We start from the raw sequence: 21,081 nt of genomic DNA, 5'->3' as shown, positions 1-21,081 counted from the left end.
CATAAAGCAAGCAACAAAATCCCAATAAAGAAAGGCGTCAGGCAGGGAGATACGATATCTCCAATGCTATTCACAGCGTGTTTACAGAAGGTATTCAGAGACCTGGATTGGGAAGAATTGGAGATAAAAGTTAATGGAGAATACCTTAGTAACTTGCGATTCGCTGATGATATTGCCTTGCTTAGTAACTCAGGGGACCAATTGCAATGCATGCTCACTGACTTGGAGAGGCAAAGCAGAAGAGTGGGTCTAAAAATTAATCTGCAGAAAACTAAAGTAATGCTTAACAGTCTCGGGAGAGAACAGGAATTTACAATAGGCAGCGAGGCACTGGAAGTCGTAAGGGAATACATCTACTTAGGGCAGGTAGTGACGGCGGATCCGGATCATGAGACGGAAATAATCAGAAGAATAAGAATGGGTTGGAGTGCGTTTGGCAGGCATTCCCAAATCATGAACAGCAGGTTGCCGTTATACCTCAAGAGAAAAGTATATAATAGCTGTGTCTTACCAGTACTCACCTACGGGGCAGAAACCTGGAGGCTTACGAAAAGGGTTCTACTCAAATTGAGGACGACACAACGAGCTATGGAAAGAAGAGTGATAGGTGTAACGTTAAGGGATAAGAAAAGAGCAGATTGGGTGAGGGAACAAACGCGAGTTAATGACATCTTAGTTGAAATCAAGAAAAAGAAATGGGCATGGGCAGGACATGTAATGAGGAGGGAAGATAACCGATGGTCATTAAGGGTTACGGACTGGATCCCAAGGGAAGGGAAGCGTAGCAGGGGGCGGCAGAAAGTTAGGTGGGCGGATGAGATTAAGAAGTTTGCAGGGACGGCATGGCCACAATTAGTACGTGACCGTGGTTGTTGGAGAAATATGGGAGAGGCCTTTGCCCTGCAGTGGGCGTAACCAGGCTGATGATGATGATGATGATGATTTTTTTGCTCTCAAAATTTTTCCGCTGCTGGGCGGAATAGAATGCACATCACATATATTCCGAGAATATTTATTCAGACAAGCCTCATGCACGCACTTTGTGGCGGCGGAGCCAGATGGCTCAGCAAGTCGAGAGGAATGCGTCACAGACGAGGTCTGCTGAAGTACACGCTTCATACATAACACATGCCGTCAGTCGCAATATAACCTTTTGCTACATTGCTCAATTGTAGTCGAAACAGCGTCGGCAGTCACTCTGGTGTGATTCCTGCAGCAACTGTTCACTCGCGCATTGCTCACGTCTACAAGCTCTAAGCATGTTTGGCAGTGCAGGAATCTTAGTATAAAAAAGAGAAATTCAATACGCGAAATAGCCCACCGTGGCAAGCAAAGGAGAGCATTCACCATTGCAACTTTCACACAACAGGACTTGCCAACACGATAAAAATGTGTAAAATAGCTCCTTCTGTAACTACCTTTGGAAGTTGTCAATCAGCTTGGACAATCGTGTCGTCATTGTCGTTGCTAACACTAATGGTAATTGGTTTGTCTGGCGAAACAGGAGAGCAGACTTTCGTACCTGCGAAGTCGGTGATCTTTCAGAAGGCCTACGTTTAGTGCAAGAATACCTGCTGCTGGAAAAATAATTGCGGCTCTTGACTCGGCCTTTATCAACACCATTAAATCATCGCCTCGAGATGCGTATATACAGTTTGCACGTTGGGATCTCTGATGATGTTGATGATGTACAGGGATGAAAATTATGGTGAATGCCTTAGAAGCCTGCCTTCCTTATACAAATGAAGTAGTTAAACGAAGTACGGTGCTGAACCTTTTACGTTTGCATTGTGCTGATGACAACCACGAAGCCATCGTCAGCGGAATCATCACTGGTAGCATTGTAGGTCATGGGTCATTGGTGTCGTTGTTTTTCGCACCATTCCCCTTCCTATATCTGACATCCACGAACACAGCCTACTACTACATTGTGGAGCATGTTGGTAGCGCTGCCATCTTATAAGCGCAACGCTATTGTCGCGATATGTAAAGAATGCGAAAACATGGGGAGCTGAAAGCAGAGAGGTCTGCAAAAACCTCACTTGGTCGCCTTCCTTCGTAGGAGTTTATGGTCAGGATGATGATGGCTTTCAACTAAACAGTAAAAAAACAGGGTGAACCCCGTACATACGCTTCGGTGAGCGTATTGCCATGCGCGAAACCACTTAGGTACGTTACCGGGCACCCAACTCAGCTCACTAACATGACAACTCGGTGGGTGCAAGAAGACTGCCGCTATACGGTGACTCCGTGGTTGCTAATGGAGCCGGAGTGACCATTCAGACACCGGATCCGGCTGTTTGCCCTTTCGTGGCACACGAGACCTAGAAGCATCACCGCGACGAGGAAGGCCAAGGCTGCAAGGGACCGGAAGAGGTTGTCGTACGAGCCCATTTTGTCTCGAAAGAATCCTGCGAGAATAGACATGTCAGTATTCACACGTATAACCTACAAGCGTATTCAAAAAAAAGTAATGCCCCATTCGACTCTGCGAAGGTGCATGGCCCGCAAACCTATTTAACACATGACACAGAGGTGACACAGGATTTTGAAGATAAGTACGAACTTAGTTACCCTGATTGTTATATACATTCAAGTCGACGACTGAACCGTCGCCCCGAGGAGATGGAGGAAACTAGACACGTGTGACTTCAGACGGAACCACCTACACGGGAAAGCGGAAAGAAAGTATATAAACAAGTGCTTGAAAAGCCGGGAAAGAAATGGTGGTGCGAAAGTCCACATGGCCGACGCGAGCCAAAGTGTACTATCCGTTCTTATCAGCTTAATATCTGATACGGGTCCTGTACTTGGACTCAAGATATTAAACTTATTTTTGAATGTTGACGGAGTGATTGAAGCCTACTTCACCTCCGCCGCGGGTCTGCCCGGTATTTCACTATCACCACAATCGGCCCGTTTTCATACACGCAGTAGAATAATGCACGGAACCCTAGCCATAAACAGTGTCGCTATAAAAGGTGAAATAATTTAATAAGCTGAAAATTGCTTAGACAGGATAAACATATGCATGCGGCTTAGCCCTGGGTGTCGGAACGAAATGTCTTTCGTTCGGGGTTTTGTTTTGTCCCACTGAACAAAGTTCCGTTCCAGTTGTGCTGCGGAAAGGGAAAAAATGATCCGTAATGATTTATAACGGTGTTGATTTGCATGCAAAAATTTTGGGAGTGATATAACGATGAAGAGACTAATTATTTTTCTCAATATGTAAATTATGAATTCTCAGATCGTGCTCACTGCCGTGAGTCCAGGCACTGAGCATGATATCAGAAGCAGCGTGTCATCGATTGTACTCGCCGAAATGCGGGACCGCTGTTTCAATTAAACGAACACAAATGAACATAAACAGATGATAGAACTTTGGTAACAAAATATTGTACCCTTGAAAAATGATATGGTCAGCTCTTCGGCGCGAAGGCCTGGGTTTTGCTGCGATGCCTATCTGCTCGTGCACGGAGCGGCAGGCTTAGATTAGTTGAACGCTTGACGCGCTATCACTCGCACTATCCTTGCCTGATGTACGAGCTTATGCGGACCCCTGAGATACGCGCTAATGCTGACGGTGCCTGACGCCGGTTGTTTCGGATTGCCGACTTTCCCCTTGAACCGAAAACCGATCAAAATATGTAGGTTTCACTACTAAGCAAAATAATAAGTAACGTTTTGGTAACATTTTCGGTCCCGTCAAAAGTATTGCCTTTTTTTTTCTTTTTTCGCTTTTGCTTTCGTTTCGTTCCAACAGACTACCCTAGCCTGCCCAAACAAACGTCCCGTATGCACTCCAGTAATTCCTTATGTTCTCACTACGAGTGTTATGAAAATCACAACAAATTTATACAGAACCGATTTAGCTTCTGTTACACTAATGCGGCAAGCCTACGGAAAATGTATAGAATTATTGAAGTGACACACAGAACGGTTCATTAGGGCGGGCGTCCTGACATTTGTTAGTGTGTTTATTGTCATGTACGAGTTACATAATACCCGTAATGGCATCAAACATGTTTCCAGGTTTTGATGGGAAATTATTCATTCGACATTAGGCGCCACAAATGTGGACCAAAATTACTCACGACGTTGTTATCCACTAGTTCGGGGAGATTTTGTTTCGTATGAACCCACAGCACAATCATAAATACGAGAAGTAATTTTCCCTAAGTGTTTAGCCTTAAATTATCGGTTATTTGAAAAACTACGGATATTTCGCAAGACGGCAAACACACTTTTTCTACCACTCGGAAACGAAGAGAAAAACGTCAACAAATAGAGTAAGCCACATTTCTACACACCGTCTCCTCCTCCGGTGTACCTATATAATTTCACGGCTAATCTACAAGCTCTTCAAACCAGGTTCAATGTGTTATAGTAATAACAAGGACGGCCTTCTGAGTAATTCGTGACGTGAATGAAGCTCGAGACATGAAATAACAATAAGTAACGATTATGTACGAAGCACAATATATATTTATGCCTATTGACACCTCTTAAAAAAGCCCTTCGGCGTTGCTAGCGTTCATATTTTGTAAAGGTAGACTGGGAAACAATATGGACACACGAGAAACGGAAGGGGTGACGCTAACTCCCGCCTTACTACTCAATATTACTAATTTGCCGAGCTTTCAGTTGTGTAAGTTGCAGCCGTTTTCCGACCCCCGCCCCTCTGAATCAAAAAGGACTATTTAGAAAGCGTCAGGCAGGTTGAACTTGGTTTCTCTCGCGTTCTGCTGACCCCCTATCGGAAATTAAGTTCTGTAACCAAAATACGAAATATGGGGCCCTATAAAGTAAAACTATTCGAATCTTCTGACATCAAATTTGCGTAACCACCGACGCAAGCATCGGGTGGTCACCCGCAGGATTCTCTGAACAGAACAATCAAACGTTCTCCGTGTTCATAGGAGGTAATTTTTGTTTGCTTTAAAAACGAATAACATTGCCTACACTGAGCGGCTTATCTTATCTAATTGGCCCACAAGAGGCGAGGAGCACGCTCAAATGGAGAGAGATTCAGTGCAGTGGACAGAGCCATTGCAATGAAAATCGACAACCGGATGAAAACGGTGGTGCCGGCGTCTGTGATTGGTCCGCTTTCCCTTACTTAGCTTGCAGCGGCTCGTCGACAATCGCAGCGGCATGCAACGGAAGCTGAAGAATGACGCTAAAGCGGATCCTTAGCAAAGGAGAGTTGGCAGGAAGAGATCGTAAATGTGCCCAAAGTGCTCAAAAACTTTACACGGCCACACAAAAACCTTTATTACACGCAAATAAGCCCATGCTCTCGGACAGGTGCAAGTAGGCAGTGCCTGAGCGATCGGCGGCAGCCATATTTTATTCCTTTCGGAACGGGGCAGGCTGCGGCTATTCAGAAGGAAATTCAGTTTTGTTCGGCATATTATTGCATTTTTATCACGTACTTGTCACTTTGACGCGGGGAGTTTTTGCGGTTTTGTGACGTCGCGTGAGAGGCAGGTGAAGTGGGTGCTGCCCCAAAACTTTTGACCAATAGCCGAGGACTAATGGCAAAGAGGCGTCGAATCAGAAATAACTATTTTTCTTTTGTTCGGTGAAATTATGCATAATTCGTGTGTACACGTTATATCAGATTGGGAGCTGTCGCGGTTTTCGTGACGTCGCGTGACAGACAGGTGGAAGGGGGGGGTTCCAAGAAAGTTTTTCTCCAATCACGGAGGGCTGATTGCAGAATTGGAATAGAAAACGTTGCATAGTTTTACGTTATAGCGTCCATGATCCCCGGCTTTCCTTGTTTCATTAGCTAAAAACCATCAAGTCGTCATCTCATGGGTCTTTGACAAAGCTTGACTTACATTGTCCGCAACCAAATAGTAGGTCCAACGTGCAGCGATGATTAATGGACGGAACTCGCGGCCCTAAACACTTCTACAGCCTCTTCAATACTCGTTGGATGTGTTAACCTATCGGTCCAGAGCGTTCTACGGTTTCATCATAGTTTAGTAATCGCAGGATTATAAAACTCTCTAGTCCGCGCACACTTGTTCGAACAACGTTAATGCGAAATCTTTGCATGCTCGAGATTCGCCCTACTTCCCGGCTTCTTGCATAGCTCTCAAGAAGGCTGAGTTTTGCTTGCAATAATTTCTATTTCTCACACTTCCGGCACTTCGTCGCCGACCTGCAGGAAGCCAAATTCACGCTATCGCTAGAATCACTCTTGACGGATCAAGAGCAACGAATAGAAAGAAGTTAAGAAGTAAAACTCTTACAAATTGCATCCCCAGAGTGCATTTTTTCCAGCATGTTAGGCCCAGTCTAGAACCATGGAGTTTCAATTAAGTTTTCTGAGGCTATGCGTTCTGATTCGAGGTCTCTTCATTATCGAGACCTTACGGAATTTCAAGATGCACTACGCGCAGCGAGTTAATCACATAAATTCAGGAGACACGCTGCGAGAAGCGCCCATACCCATAGCGCAATTTCTAACGCAGTATCCGTGCACTGGATGTTTTTTTATTTGCTTGCTCAGGCTAGGCAGAGAGCTAGTTGGGCTGCATGTAGAGAGGGCAGTGTAACACATGTAACTGTTTCACCACAAATGTTAAGGATTTGACATAATTGTTAATTCGGAAAAAAATATTCGGGCAATATATTTGGAACTTTTGTCTGTGTTGAAAGGCTCAATAATTATAATATTAGGCTATACTTGTTTCTAACTGCCAACCTTGTAGCAATACGCTGAAACGTACGTGCACGTTTGATCACGCTGATTTCAATATAGCTGTGCCAAAGAGAACTAACTTGGCAACAAGGTAGTGTTTAAGACACTGGAGCAGCGTTTAACCTACCTACGATTGCCGGGGTTCCCAAAAGGAGAGGAAGCATCGCCACCCCAGTGAGGCCCATGGCGGCCGCAATGTGCTCGATGCCAAGGTAGTCTGCCACCAGGACACCCTTCATGGTCACGAGGCAACCGAGTTCCGCCGCAGCCACGAAGCTGACCAACCACACGCCTACCACCGAGTGTACATGAGGCAATACCATGCATGCAAGTGCTGTGACCACGTTGCAGAGTGCCACCAGCGCGCTGCGGCTCAGGTAGCCCCGGTCAGCTGCCAGTGGAAACAATAGCTTCCCGACGAGCCCCGCCAGCGAGATGCACATGATCATGTGCTTGGCTTGGGTAATCGTCCATCCTTTGTCTATGGCATAGTCCACGATGATCGTCGACAGAGCATGTCGCCGTAGTCGCACAGCACAAACGCCGGAAGGAAGGCGTAAAATATAGGGGCCTTCAGTGGCGCGAAAACGGCGCAGAGTGACCCTGTGCATATATTCTGCGTCTTGCACGGCTCCGCTTGCGATTGACCACTCGCCTTGAGCTCGATTTCCGCGGCCAGTGGACGCACGTTTTCTGCGTTGTGCACAGACAGTGCCTGCAACAGAGTCATGTTGTAAGAAGTATCAGGTAAAAAGGACTATAATGGAGAGCTCTGAATTCGAGTAAATAACTGCACAATCTTTGGCGACCGCTTAGCTTCCCCATTGCGTTGACTTATTTCCTGAAGCACAGCCATTAATTCGTAGCGGTGAAACTCCAATTATTAGGGTGAAGGTTAAGTGGTTGTTTAATTGAACAAAACAGTCCCCATGGGGAGAATCAACCCCGCAGTCAATAATCACACACTTGTTTCATCAATTTAGACAATGTTTTCAGTGGCTCCGCACCTTGCAATTGCGCAGAGTGATTACGGGAGACGCGAACAAGCCGTCTGGCAGTTCGTCATCGTGTCTTTTCGACGACAGGCAATGTTCGCTATACACATCCTACTGCGCGAACTTCAATGCTATCATCGTTTTCTCCTTCCGCAGGCGGTAATTTGTCGACACCTGCGACTTCAGTTCCCTAGAGATTGTGACAGGCTAAGACGTCTATCTAGGGGCATTTTGGCTGTCATGTCAACTGTTTGTTTGCACGAGCGCGGTTATCATGACGATGCCGTTTTCGTCCAATTGCCAATGTCAGCGAAGCTAGCGGCGCAATGAATTGAGGCAGTGAAAAGGATCCTTTTTATCGCAATATGCAGTGGTCAGACAACTTTCGTGAAACTAATTTGAGAGCCCGGTGGATTAGATGTCATAATACGACCGCTCTACCCCTAAAGTTCCTAGAATTGCCGTCGTCACGAGTGCCAGCCGTCGCCGTTGAAGTTACTAGCGTGAGCAAAATTTTCTGCGGACACTTCGCTGTGCTGTCGCAGAAAAAAGTGCCTGGCTCTAAAAAAAAGATCTACATATGAGATCTTTATTACGCATGGCACAGTGTAGGCTCATGCGTTCCAGTTACCGCTACTACTCAGTGGTGGCAACTGGTGTTATGAAGACGATTTCTTTTTAACCCTCCAATGTGTGAACAATCCCTGAAGTGGAGTAAAATGTTAAAAACTATGAAAAGCTAATAAAGGAATATTGCTCCTTCCCGTTCTATGTCTGGACAGCACGTGGAGGTTACACTGGCGGACACCCCACAAAAGAAAATGACGTTCACACTTGCTGAACGAACGCATCGGATCGTGGCCACTGCGGCCACGAAACCAGTAGTTTTGCTCTAAGGAGTCATGACCATCGATGGTGCAACTGCAAATGAACTCGAAAGGATAAGGGCCAATGGTGACCCTGCTCCTCCGTGTTTCTGCCCTGGTTAATTGTTGGCATTACAGTACCAACATGCTCAAATCGCCACCTTCTTAAAGGTCGTCATTGCTAACTACGCAAAAAGTGGGTGTAAAACTTCTCATGGACGAAAAACAATTCGCGATGAGTTAACGTAGCATTTAAATCTCTCATGACTACATATTGAACACTGCCAAGCTGTAGCGTGATTTCGGCCTGAGGTCCCGATGGACTTGTAAACAGCGTGAACGTACCATTCGTAGCAGAAGTTCGCTCGCAATAGAGCAGCGAAGCCTACGATGCTACAAATATATGCCAACCTTCTTTTTTCATCAGGTAATTGGCCGAATATACAGATCAAGCGCTGACACATATATTGACACAAAGATGTGGGGCTCCCGCTCTGCAGAACGGCGCGCGCAAAGGTCGGAGCCATGAAAGACGATGAAGTGCGTAAGCTGCACGCTCTTCTTCTGGCCTGCCATTAAAGAGAAACGTCTATTTTTAACACTCTGTCTCCAATCTACGTTACATTTTTCTGGTGGAGGTGCTGGGTAACCCAGATTGCTGAGACGATGCGGTTTCCAATGTGGCAATGTAAGTAACATCAGTGGTTTCGTGATGAAATGCGATTGTCGTTCCTCGCGGTACATGCCGATATTCGTTGCTAAAGTTTTGTTAGCAAAACGACTGAACATTTGTTTCGCACCTGAAGAAGCCCTCTGGCGATATAAATGTGGCGCTCAAGAAGCAGGGGCATGTTCGCCTCAGCAATTCCTTCGGCTTCGTCCTCCATGTCGCATCCGAGAAGGCTAAGCACGCTGCTCTTGGGTGGCAACGTGACGTGATCGCCAGCTACGCGAAGCACGACATCATAGTCGCTGTCATTACTGTTCGCTATGGCTTGCGTAGTAGCGAAGCTGACTCTAGACTCTTGTAGGTCGATGATCGCACCGTTCGCCTGAAGGAAATCCATGCCGAGTATAAAGTCCTTTGAACATTCAGGAAGAATGACGAAGTCGCCGATGTACGTGAAGCCCCGAATGTTGACTCGCGTCGTGCACCGGCCTATTGGAGTTATGAGATGCCCTCCTGCAGTACGAATCTGAGTTCCGGTCCATTGCGTCGAAACTTTGTTAAGTATACGCGCGAGATTCTGGCTCATAACAGATGTGTCCGCACCCGTGTCGTTTAACGCCGTGACTTCGTAGTCATCTATGGTAACTGGTACGTCGCAGGATACTGACACGGAACTACACTGCTTTCTCTGCGTCTCAATTACGTCATATCGTGGTCGTCATAGTCGAGGATCTTCAGCGTTCGCAACGTCAGCGACCTCACCTCCGCAGGTCGCTGGACTCAGTTTTCCAGGGAGTCAGGGCTGGGTGAGCAACGCCTTGGTAGCGCTCGGCGTGAAGAGGGGGATGGAAGACCTGTTTCGGGCGGGTGACGGTAACCGCGGTTCACGTAATAGTGGGGCAAACGAGGTCCTGGCGTCCGCGAGGTATGCTTCAATATCCAGGGGGCGTTCACCATTGCGCGGGCACGGCGCATTCAGTGAAAATCTACGGAGCCCTGCTCGGTGGTAATGACACACCCTGTAGAGGTGATTGGCTTCACCGCAATGAAAACACAAGAGCCTCTGGTCTGCGGTGCGCCATACGTCGCTCTTGCGCGGTGGTCGTGTTTCAGCCATGAATGGCGTGCGGCGAGGCCTGAAGTCGCCAGTTGCTTGTTCAACGGCGCGCACACCATGAAAGTCCGGGACGCCGCTCACATCGCAAAAAATCGGGGACAACGAACTTCGCGCTGCTTCCGCATACGACATGCGAGGTTGTGGCTGCCGTACCTCGTGCTGGGGTGCCTCGCTTCGCTCTGGGACTTGGATTGCCTGCCTGATTTCCTCCCGGAAGACCTCAGCCACAGCGAGTCGCTGTACCGATGTTGGAGCCACCTGAAGCTTTTTGAGCTCTTCTCGAACAACGAGCCTAATGAGCTCCCGCAAGGCGTCGGTATTATCCAAGGGCATAGCGAGAGGGTCACGTGATAGGGTCGACACGTCGCAGTTGTACTGCTGTGTTCGTTGCTGCAGTGCCTTTTCCATTCATATGGCTTCCGCGAGAAACTCTGCAATGGTCTTTGGTGGGTTGCGTATTACGCCACCGAATAACTCTTGCTTGACACCGCGCACCAAGTTCCTGAGTTTCTTTTCTTCCGGCATGGACGGATCCGCGCGTCGGAAAAATCGGCACATATCTTCAACAAATATTGCGAAGCTTTCGTTCGGCCGCTCTTCTCTCGCCTCAATTGCATATTCAGCTCGCTCCTTGCAATCGATGCTGGCGTATGTGCCGATTAGCTGCCGTCGGAATTCGTCCCATGTCGATAGGGCCGCCTCACGGTTCTCAAACCATGTCCGCGCATAGTCCTCGAGGCCAAAGTAGGCGTTGCGTAGCTTGCGCTCTAGAGTCCAGCCGTTGTATTCTGCGACACGCTCAAAGTGATCGAGCCAGTCGTCTACATCCTAGAAGGTGTCCCTATGGAAGGACGTGGGGATTCGCGGCTGGTTGACGACGACCTCGGTCGGCGCGGTCGAGGTCGCACTAGATCGTGTACAACATGCAAAGTTTTTTTCTTGGTTGGATCTTAAATCAGGGTATTGGCAAATCGAAGTTGATGAACGGGATCGTGAAAAAACAGCGTTTGTCACACCTGACGGGCTTTAGGAGTTCAAAGTTCTCCCATTCGGTCTCTCTTCCGCACGTGCCACCTTTCAGCAGATGATGGATACCGTGCTTGCTGAACTCAAATGCCAAACCTGCCTCGTATACTTAGACGACGTCGTCGTGTTCTCGAGCACGTTTGACGAATATCTCGCACGGCTCGAGAGTGTCCTCGCTGCTATCCATGCTGCCGGCCTCACCATCAAGCCTGAAAAATGCTACTTCGGGTTGCAAAAGCTCAAATTTCTTGGCCATGTCGTTGGTGCACAAAGCGTCCGACCAGACCCTGAGAAGTTAGCTGCCGTGGCGGAGTTTTCACCACCCACGGACAAGAAGGCTGTCCAACGCTTCCATGGTTTGTGCGCATATTATAGGCGCTTCGTCGAGGGATTCTCGAGCATTGCTGAGCCTCTGAGACGGCTTACACGCGACGATGTACCTTTCACTTCGGCGGACAAGCAGCAGCAGTCGTTCAATGAATTGCGCAAGCGTTTGCAAGAGGCCCCAATACTTGCTGATTTCGATGAAGACGCTAACACTGAAATTCAAACTGACGCCAGCAATTCTGGTCTCGGCGCAGTTCTTGTGCAGTGGCAAGCTGGTGCGGAACGCACCATTGCTTATGCAAGCCGCAGTCTCACCAAGGCAGAGAAAAACTACTCAACCATTAAAAAATAATGCTTAGCTGTTGTGTGGGCAATTAGTAAATTCTGACCCTACTTGTACGGTTGACCCTTTAACGCAGTCAGTGACCACCATGTGCTGTGCTAGCTTGCCAACCTCAAGGATCCTTGAGGCACACTAGCACGTTGGAGCCTGCGCCTACAAGAGTCCGACATTACAGTTGTCTACAGATCTGGAAGGAAGCACAGTGACGCTGACTGTTTGTCACGCGCACCACTCCCTACGACGTCATCGGACCCTGATCATGACTTGCCATTTGTCCGCGTTATCGAAGCCATAAAAATGGCTGAGCACCAGCCCGCTGACCCTGAGCTGCTGCCGCTGGTCGAGCATTTTCAAGGAGTGGAAGCACTTCTTTCGCGAACCTCGTGACGAACTTTTATTTCTACGGGCGGCGTTTGCGCCTCTCGAAAAGTGTCCACCGCCCATGGCTCGCATTCTTTCAAGTGCCACACTAATGAACATGGCAGAGAAAAAATGCTCGTTTTGGAGAGCTGGCCTAATAAATCCGGAAGAAGTAGCTTTTTACTCGCACCTTCTCAGAATTTGCGCATTTCAAAAGCATGAGAAACTAAAGCAACGCACACGTGCCACTTCACGATATTGAAGGCGTTGCACCTCGAGGGATGCCTCCTGCTCAAGAAACATCTAATTTCAGGTCTGGTCTGTTGCCAGAAGCTTGTATGTGATCCATATGATCTCGTACATCGGAGCCATTAAGGTAGTGACCCGGAAGTTTGGTTTCCTTGGCTACATCATGCCGTCACAGCCTACATGGGCTCCTACAATGACGCGAAAAACCGGCACATCAATAATGTGCGAGGAACCATCAACAGAACAGCACGCTACATTAGCGCTCATTTGTTACGAAATCATACGTTTCTCGGCAGGTTTTATAATCTATACTGAAACGTGTACTTGTCTTTATCGGGCGACACGTATTACCACCTAAGAAATGTTACCGCACAGCGCGGGACGCGCCTGCATGTATCCGAAGTTTCTGGAAAGTTATCGATGCTTCTATCTGCTGTCTGTTGTCGCCGAAACTTGTGTTATCTGATTTCATCGCTCGACGCGAATGGTGTAGAACTTTGAAGAAGGCATGCGGGTCCCAACGATTACATGATTTTGGCTTCTAGCGCGAAGTGAAACATGGACACAGAAAGGATCAGACAGGACCAGCGCTAACTCTCAACTAAATTTTTATTGAAACGAAGAACATATATATAGGCGATTGCAAAAACCGTAGCATAAGAACATGACAAGGTAAAAGGATCAGTGAAACATATCAGGGGGTATGGAAGTCAAAGAACAGAAATTATTTCAGATTAGTACACGTATTGCGAAGGTACTGAAATTCGCAATCTAACAGAGACAACGAAGCATGACTGACGCAAGTGTCTCCTAATCTTTTTATGTGGAAAGCCTCGATAATTTCCCGCGTGGTTTGGCATCTGTGTCTAGAAAGAATTTTTGTGTCTTCAAAGAAAGGTTTACAACCACAATCGAAACAATGCCAATGTCAAATCGAGACACAGATGCCAAACCACGCGGGAAATTATCGAGGCTTTCCACATAAAAAGATTAGGAGACACTTGCGTCAGTCATGCTTCGTTGTCTCTGTTAGATTGCGAATTTCAGTACCTTCGCAATACGTGTACTAATCTGAAATAATTTCTGTTCTTTGACTTCCATACCCCCTGATATGTTTCACTGATACTTTTACCTTGTCATGTTCTTATGCTACGGTTTTTGCAATCGCCTATATATATATGTTCTTCGTTTCAATAAAAATGTAGTTGAGAGTTAGCGCTCGTCCTGTCTGATCCTTTCTGTGTACGTCTTTCACTTCGCGCTAGAAGCCAAAATCATGTTACCGTACCAACTCGCCCAACTGTCTATCCTTTCCCAACGATTGGTCTGGAACATTCAACGACTGCTGTATTAAAGCCGACGCGGTTGACCCGCTGATCAGATTTTCCAGGATCGTCGACGGTGTTCGCCGCTATCGCCGTTCTTTGGGTGTAGCCTGTTCTTGAGGGCACAAGTTCGCCCAATAAAACGCTAGTTTCGTCTTTCTCAGTTTGGCTGCTTTGTTCACAGTCACTAACACGTGACATCGGGTGGAGGCGCTTGTGCGTTCATGCACCGAACGCCCCCACAAAGCCGCGATCCAAGCCCGAAGCCCGAGGACGAAACGGACATCGCCCAAGACCAGCGTGCTAACCGCAGACTGCAAGGAATGCCCCCAGAGGACGGACTTCTACCTGAGACGACATAGAGGATCGTTGCCAAGACAACCCCAATGGCTGCCCCAGCGTCCCCCGTTATCGTGCAACAACCTCTGGACCCACCGACCTTCCACGGACAAGCTACTGAAGACACGGAATCCTGGCTGGAGATTTACGAACGAATCGCGACTTTCGACAATTGGAATTGCAACGAGAAGCTGCGGCATGTATATTTCGCCTTAGAAGACGCCGCTAGAACGTGGTTTGAGAACCAGGAGTCGACCATGACAACATGGGAGCTGTTCCGTAGCGCCTTCCTGCGCACCTTTACGAGCGTCGTGCGCAAGTAAAGGGCCGAAGCCACCCTAGACGCCCGAGTGCAGCTACCTAACGAGAACGTTGCCATATTTACGGCAGAAATGAGCCGTCTGTTCCGCCATGCCGACCCGGATATGCCCGAGGAGAAGAAAGTGCGCCTACTCATGCTTGGTGTGAAGCAAGAACTTTTCGGCGCAATGATACGAAGCCCACCAAAGACCGTAGAAGAGTTTCTTCGCGACGCCACCAGCATCGAGAAGACACTCGAAATGAGGAACTGGCAATTCAACTGCCGTACAAACTCTACCAACTATGCAGGGATTGAATCACTGGCCACGGACCATCTGCGCGAGACCAACAGGGCAATTGTGCGCGAAAAACTACGCAAAGTCTTGCCTTCGTCGCAGCCTCAAGTGGCCTCGTTTGCTGACATCGTGAAAGATGAGGTTCAGCAATCGCTTGGAGTACCTGAGGTACAACCACAATTACCGCAGCCCCAGGCAGAAGCGATGACATGCGCCGCCATCGCACGCCGTCAAGGTCCCCTTCCGCGACCGCGCCAGGGCCCTGTCACGCCGCAATTCCGTCGTCCGCCGCCGCCTGCACGCCCACCCGTCGCCCAGCGCACCCACGCGAGGAAGGCGGACATACGACGAGCCCCCGACCACCGCCCGCTCTGCTATCACTGTGGAGAAGCCGGCCATGTGTACCGCCGATGCACATACCGCGACTTGGGGCATAGAATGTTCCGCGTCAACGCGCCGCATCCGCAGCTTCGGGAGCGCCCATGTGCCATCGCCGATTACCTAGCCGCCGCTCAGTGGAACTCTCGACGACCGTCGCGTTCGCCGTCACCAGGCCGCTAGCTGTCGCCGCAGCGCCGACCATACATCGGCCCAGCCCGGGGCAGCTCTGCGAGCCCATATCCGGAAAACTATAAGCAGCAACCGATGGAGGTGCGGTGGCTGTTCGTCGAACTGACGAAGATCCTCCGCCGCCGACAAAGACGCCGAAGAGACCATCTCCGCGACATAATAAGGACACGCCACCGCCTCGACGAAGTCGGGAAGCCAAGACCACACCGAGGAAAGACGACTTGACGACGCGACGTTCCAGCTTCAGTTCAACACCAACAGATCCGACGCCAAGATCCGACGTCAAGACCTCAACAGATCCGACGCCAAGACCTAACTTCAACGCCAGACAAAAAACCACCGACCTAGACGTCCTTCTCGACGGCCACGCAGTTACCGCCTTAGTGGACACAGGGGCCGATTACTCCGTAATGAGTGGACACATCGTCGCCCAGTTGAACAAAGTTAAAACTGCATGGGAAGGCTCTCAAATTCGGACCGCTGGAGCACACCTCATCACGCCACCTGGAATCTGCACGGCAAGAATTACCGTTCATGACCGGACTTACCCTGCCACCTTTGTTATGCTCCAACAGTGTTCGCGAGACGTCACTCTCGACATGGACTTCCTGAACCAACGCGGCGCAATCATCAACCTCAAGTCGAAGCCGATAACGCTGTCGGAAGATCGAGCGATACCGCCGGAGAGCTCTCGTAGTCACCATGCCTTAAGCGGGCTCGATAGTCAAGTCGGCATCCCGACTCGCTCCAGCATTGTCATTTCCGTAGGCAAGAAAACACCTGCCGACGTAGACGTCATCGAGGGTGACCAACGTCTATTGCTAACCGCGAAATTTGCGCCGCAAGAGGAATCGCTCAACTGCATGGAGGGAAAACTGAAGTGTTGCTGACAAACTTCAGCCAGGAGTTCGAGCATACCAACAAGGGCACGACGATCGCGCACATCGAGGAAATTGTAGAAACCAGTAATGCGTTTGTCCTCTCGGATCCCGCCGCATCTACCGCGACGACGATGGTTCCCGAACCAGACTACGACATTAATCCAAGTCGCCCCGTGATTAAGCAACAGCAGCTCAGAAGTCTGTTCCAACGATACAAAGGCTGCTTTTCGACGTCATCGAGGACTCGACAAACACCGGTCGCCAAGCATCGCATAATCACCGAGGAGTGCTCTCTACCACTCCGCCAGAGCCCTTACCGAGTTTCGCCGCGAGAACGTGAAGCTATAAGACAAGACGACGAAATGCTGCGCGACGACATCATCCAGCCGTCGAAAAACCCGTTGGCATCCCCTGTGGTCTCGGTGAAGAAAAAGGACGGAACATTACGCTTCTGCGTCTATTATCGTCGACTGAACACAATAACGAAGAAGGATGTATACCCCCTACCACTAGTAGACGACGCATTAGATCGGCTCTGCAACACAAAATACTTCTCTTCGATGCATCTCAAGTCTGGCTACTGGCAAATAGAAGTCGACGAGAGAGATCGCGAAAAGACAGCCTTCATCACGCTAGACGGCCTCTACGAGCTCACTCATGCCATTCGGACTCTGCTCGGCGCCTGCAACGTTCCAGCGCGTCATGGACACGGTGTTAGCTGGATTGAAGTGGCAGACCTGTCTTGTTTACTTGCATAATGCCGTCGTCATCGCCGAAAATTTTGACGATCACATTAGGCGGCTTGCGACAGTAGTAGAGGCCATCAAGTCATCAGGGCTCACTCTGAAGCCAGAAAAGTGCCGCTTCGCTTACGATGAGCTTCTGTTCCTAGGCCACGTCATCAGCAAGTCTGGAGTCCGCCCCGACCCGCAGAAGACAGCTGCCATCGCAAAGTTCCCGCAGCCCATCGACAAGAAGGCAGTGCGTAGATTTCTTGGCATGTGTGCCTACTACAGGCGATTTGTCAAGCACTTTTCACGCATCTCTGAGCCACTGACACAGCTAACTAAATGTGACGTCGAGTTCAAGTGGGAAATGCCGCAGGCCGAAGCATTTCAAGAACACAAACGACGCATGCAGTCGCCGCCCGTACTTGCGCACTTCGACGATCACGCCGATACCGAAATCCACACCGACGCCAGTAGCCTAGGCCTCGGTGCCGTCCTAGTCCAGAGAAAAGATGGACATGAACACGTGATAGCTTACGCTAGCCGGTTGTTGTCAAAAGTGGAAGGCAATTATTCTACAACCGAAAAGGAATGCCTCGCCATCGTTTGGGCTACAGCGAAATTTCGGCCTTACCTATATGGCGGGCCATTCAAGGTCGTCAGCGACCTTCACGCCTTGTATTGGCTAGCGAATTTAAAGGATCCTGAAGGACGGCTGGCGTGGTGGAGCCTAAGACTGCAAGAACATATCACTGTAACCTATAAGTCCGGACGAAAACACTCTGATGCCGATTGCCTATCACGCGCCCCCATTGACTCGCCGCCACAAGATCGCGAAGCTCAAGACGCCTTGCTTGGCATTTTAAGCGCAGAAGACTTCGCTGAACCGCAGCGAGCAGACCCGGAGTTGAAAAAAACTTCATCGATTATTTGGAAGGGCACGCCGACGTTGTCCATATAGCATTTATGCGAGGATTGTCTTCGTTCTCGCTTCAAAACAACCTACTCGTAAAGAAGAACTCACCAGTGCGCGCCAACTACCTTCTTGTTGTCCCGTCAGGACTGTGTCCAGAAGTATTGCACGCCCTACATGACGATCCGACCGCTGGACACCTCAGATTTTCCCGGACACTATCGAGTATACAGGAAAGGTATTATTGGCCGCACCTGACCGCCGACGTCGCCCGTGATGTCAGCACATGCCGAGACTGTCAGCGATGCAAGACACCACCGACAAGGCCAGCCGGATTACTACAGCCAATCGAGCCTCCTTGCCGACCATTCCAGCAGATCGGGATGGACTTGTTGGGACCCTTTCCGAAGTCAGCAACCGTAAATAAGTGGATCGTCGTGGCGACGGACTACGTCGCCCGCTTCGCTGAAACTTAAGCACTGCCGAAAGGTAGCGCCGCCGAAGTGGCGAAATTCTTTGTCGAAATCATCCTGCTGCGACATGGTGCCCCAGAAGTCCTCATCACCGACAGAGGAACGGCCTTTACAGCGGAGCCCACCCAGGCCATTCTGCAGACAGTCAAACAAAGCACAGGAGGACAACGGCCTACCACCCACAGACGAATCCTCTTACGGAGCAGCTGAATAAGATCCTCGCCGACATGCTAGCAATGCACGTCGACGTCGAACACGAGACCTGAGATGCCGTCCTGCCGTACGTAACATTCGCTTACAACACGGCGGTGCAAGAAACAACACAGATCACGCCGTTCAAGTTGGTCTCCGGCAGGAACCTGACCACGACGCTCGACGCCTTGCTGCCGCACGTCACTGATGAGGAGAGTCTTGACTTCGCTAACTATCTCCAGCGCGCCGAAGAAGCCCGACAGCTCACCCGCTTATGGATCAAGAACAAGCAGCGTACCGACAGCCGACACTACAGCCTCCGACGACGCTTCGTCGAGTACTAGCCCGGCGACCGTGTTTGGGTATGGACCCCGATACGCCAAAGAGGACTGAGTGAGAAACTATCGCGACGCTATTTCGGACCCAACAAGGTCATCCGACGTATTGGCGCACTGGACTATGAGGTCGTGCCAGACGGCATTTCGCATTCACAGCGGCGCCGCGCACGACCTGAAGTGGTCCACGTGGTGCGTCTTAAACCATATTACGGACGCTGACGAAGTTCTTATTTTGTTTTCGTGGCTACGATTGCTTTTCTTTATTACTTTCGTTTGTTTGCAGCATCGGGTAGTTGCTATTTAAGAGGGGGGTATTGACACGTGTACTTGTCATTATCGGGCGACACGTTTTATCGCCTAACAAATGTTATCGCACAGGGCGGGACGCGCCTGCATGATCCGAAGTTTCTGGAAAGTTATCGATGCTTCTATCTGCTGTCTGTTGTCGCCGAACCTTGTGTTATCGGATTTCATCGCTTGACGCGAATGGCGTAGACCTTTGTAGAAGGCATGCGGGTCCCAACGATTAGTCTGGAACATTCGACGACTGCTGTGTAAAAGCCGACGCGGTTGACCCGCTCGTCAGATTTTCGACGATCGCCGACTGTGTTTCGCCGCTGTCGCCGTTCTTTGAGTGTAGCCTGTTTTTGAGGGCACAAGTTCACCCAATAAAACGCTAGTTTCGTCTTTCTCAGTTTGGCTGCTTTGTCCACAGTCCGCGGGATCGAATCCCGGCCACGGCGGCCGCATTTCGATGGGGGCGAAATGCGAAAACACCCGTGTACTTAGATTTAGGTGCACGTTAAAGAACCCCGGGCGGTCGAAATTTCCGGAGTCCTCCACTACGCCGTGCCTCATAATCAGAAAGTGGTTTTGGCACGTAAAACCCCATAACGTAACGTTGTTCACAGTCACTACCACGTCACAATACAGTCATGGACAAATTCTAGACGTCGTAAACTACAATAATTTGTTTTCAGCTGTTCTTAAGGCAAAGCTATTTTCTCCTGTTAGGCGTGGATGCCTCGCTTCTGGGTAATGGTAGGTCGGTTGCTATTCTGCTTCTATATATTCAAGTATATATATATATATATAAAGGCAATATACCTCTTCTATGCTGATCAAGTATATGCAACAAAATGTAGTTATTCATTTCTGCGCCAAAAAGCAATAACTTCCAACACAAAATATTCAATACCAATGCACACCGAATCGTCAAGAATGGTGAGTTAGATATAACGCATACATTGATTTAGTTTATTTTGATACATTTACCCGCTCACTGGGTCCCACTGCGTAAGTGCCTGCTCTTGGCGAATTGTACAGAAAAGCATCCCACTATGATGCCCAGATAAAGCCACAACTGAGTGTGTCGGCTCAAGGTTGTCTAAAAAGGACAGCTAGCTGTTATCAATATCGTGAAACATATTTTACAGCTTCTTTGATTTAATTCATATATATTGATATATACATTGGGTTATTCCAATGGAAATCTGCCCGTTCTTGCCCAATCCTCCAGAATGGGTACGCGCCGCTGTGACACAAGAGCTAAACAATCGTTAAATGTTAGTCGTTACGTGTACTTTTCTGTGGATACACCTGTTATCACCCATCTTCCCCAGAAAAGAGAGAAAAGTCATAAGGGAAATGCAGGGAGGCAAACCAGGCTGAGCCCGGTAGGCCACGCTGCACTCGTTAAAGGGGGAAGGGGATAGAAATCTGTGAAATAACAGTGACATTCCCACTTTACACTGACACACGCACAATCAAGTGTTCATCGCTGAGTGAATCACAAGCGGACGTATAGGCTGGTGCGTACCAAGAAGCGTGCCAGCACTTTTGCTGCTTTTTACATAGCAGACGTACCAGGCCGCGGTCCCAAGGACTTTTCTTCTGCGAAAGCCCTGACAACTAATTGCCCTAAAGCTGTCCGAATGTCTATACCCTCTCCTTCGGATGCTGGGCCGTAAACACAAGACATGTTCCATCATTTTTAATACACCGCATGTGCTGCAATTGGCGTCGTCCGCCATTGCAATTAGGAGTGATAGGCGACCA

General features: G+C 49.1%; 2 pseudogenes; one reads left to right on the top strand and one right to left on the bottom strand.

Moving 5' to 3' along the window:
* Positions 1–1,015: 1,015 nt before the first annotated feature.
* Positions 1,016–21,081, bottom strand: part of LOC142574740 (monocarboxylate transporter 12-like) — a 31,450-nt pseudogene continuing 11,384 nt past the window's right edge.
* Positions 2,744–2,925, top strand: LOC142576932 (U2 spliceosomal RNA; annotated as a pseudogene).

Source organism: Dermacentor variabilis, chromosome 3, assembly GCF_050947875.1.
Source record: "Dermacentor variabilis isolate Ectoservices chromosome 3, ASM5094787v1, whole genome shotgun sequence".
Classification (NCBI taxonomy): domain Eukaryota; kingdom Metazoa; phylum Arthropoda; class Arachnida; order Ixodida; family Ixodidae; genus Dermacentor; species Dermacentor variabilis.
The sequence above is the reverse complement of the archived record's forward strand: the minus strand, read 5'-3'. Positions and strand labels throughout refer to the sequence as shown.